The sequence below is a fragment of the Myotis daubentonii genome, chromosome 1 (assembly GCF_963259705.1).
Source record: "Myotis daubentonii chromosome 1, mMyoDau2.1, whole genome shotgun sequence".
NCBI classification, from domain to species: domain Eukaryota; kingdom Metazoa; phylum Chordata; class Mammalia; order Chiroptera; family Vespertilionidae; genus Myotis; species Myotis daubentonii.
Genome location: NC_081840.1, coordinates 62,249,142 through 62,251,219, shown reverse-complemented (window position 1 = coordinate 62,251,219; position 2,078 = coordinate 62,249,142). Strand labels below are relative to the sequence as shown.

Here is a 2,078-nt window from a genome sequence, read left to right as displayed (position 1 = left end):
GAAATAATAAAATAATTGGACTATCTGAACCTAGAGAGATGATTTAAATAACACTAGAGGCCCGGTGCACAAAAATTTGTGCACTGGGGGGATCCCTCAGGCCAATCTGTGCCCTCTTACAGTCCAGGAGTCCTCGGGGGATGTCCACCTGCTGGCTTAGGCCCACTCCCGGGGGGATCAGGCCTAAGCTGGCAGTCAGACATCCCTGTGGCAGCCCGGGAGCCCTCAGGGGAGAGGCTCCCGCCACTGACACTGCACTGGACAGCCATGAGCCGGCGTCTGACTGAGCAGCACTCCCTCTGTGGAAGTGCACTGACCACCAGGGGGAAGCTCCTGCGTTGAGTATTTGGCCCCTGGTGGTCAGTGCGCGTCACAGGACTGGTCATTCCCAGTCCTTTGCCGTTAGGGTCAATTTGCATATTACCCTTTTATTATCTAGGATTTCAATTATAAAATAATTAGGCCTATAAATTGCTCACTATGATAATGTGCAATGATTACTAGACTTCTGGTTTTCATAGGCTAGTCCATTTCTTTAAAATTAGGAGGTTGATATAAGGTTTGTTTGTTTTTGTTATTTGTCTCTTGGACTTATCATCTCTTCATCTAGATGACCACTAATTGTTGGTTTCATGTTTGGGAACTGGTATGGTAGTAACTTAAACTTTGAATTAAGCTTTGGTAATAAATAGAAGTATTTTTAATGCAGCTTGACCCATTTGGGCATCTTTAGACTTTATTCTAGAGTAGGCTGAAACTGAGAGGGGCCACTTTCGGTAGGCTACATTGACTGAGATGACAGTATTCTGGGATCAAAGAAATTCTGGGTTAGAATCAAGCAAGATAATATCTGCATGATTGTTTTTGTATGGTCATGCTTAGAGAATTGAGACCAACTCTGTGGGCTTAGAGAAGTCATATTACCTCTTTGAATCTAATTTTTATCATATAGAATATTTTTAAAAAGTCCTCTCACAGATAAAATTTAAAAAGTGGAAAATACAAAGCTCTGAGGAGTGAACAAAATTTCAGCAGATTCTGAAGAGATGCTGGCATTTGGATGAAGGAAATGACATGGCGTCATGGTATTAGTTTCCCATTTCTTACTGCTTTTAGCTCAAGGGTAGGATACAGTCAGCACACATGGGGCAGCTAAAACTTCCCTAGAAACCTTCCCTATTTTGGCATAAAGAACCAATCACAGAAACTAATGAACAATGCTGTCAGGATGGCTATAGGTGATCTCAAGAAACTAAAGGGCAAGATGTCTGCTTTTGCCTTCTTTGTGCAGATGAACAGAGAGGAACATAAGAAGAAAATAAAAAGATATTCCTGTCAGTTTTGCAGAATTTTCCAAGACATGCTCTGAGGGGTGGAAGACAATGTCTGTGAAAAAGAAGTCTAAATTTGATGAAATGGCAAAGGCAAAGAAAGTATGCTGTGGTGTGGAAATGAAGGATTATGGACCAACAAAGGGAGGCAAGAAGGGCCTAAAGCCGCCCAAAGGCCACCATCTGGATTCTTCCTGTTCTGTTTGGAATGCCGCCTCACGATCAAATCCCCAAACCCTGGCATCTCTATTGGAGATGTGGCAAAGAAGCTGAGAAAGATAAGGAATAATGAATGATAGTGAAAAGCAGCCTTACTTGCAACAATAAAGCTGCAAGGCTAAAGGGGAAGTTTAGAAGGATGTTGCTGACTGTAAGTCCAAAGGAAAGTTTGATGGTACAGTGTCCTGCTAATGTTGCCTGGAAAAAGGTGGAAGAGGAAGACAAGGAGGAGGAGGAGGAGGAGGGAGAAACCTGTTTAATCTGTATCTTGTAATACCTTAGAGTAGGGGAAAGCCATAATTAACAGCTCTTACTTGAAAAGTGTTTGCTGCCCTCATTGGGATTCATTACACAATTGGAACAGGATCATATTTGGCCTCTCACAGTGTTCTAGAAATTGTCAGTTTACATGGATGTCAGGAGCACCCTGAAACTATATCAAAGTTAAACATATTTCCAAACATTTTTTAAATGAAAAGGCTCTCATGTTCTCTTCCCTCTGTACAGTTTTTCTATTATTGTGACAAA

At 41.8% G+C, this 2,078-nt stretch overlaps 1 pseudogene; it reads left to right on the top strand.

Annotated features, from left to right (window-relative positions):
• The first annotated feature begins 1,228 nt into the window (after nucleotides 1-1,228).
• Nucleotides 1,229-1,824, top strand: LOC132217342 (high mobility group protein B3-like; annotated as a pseudogene).
• Nucleotides 1,825-2,078: the final 254 nt, after the last annotated feature.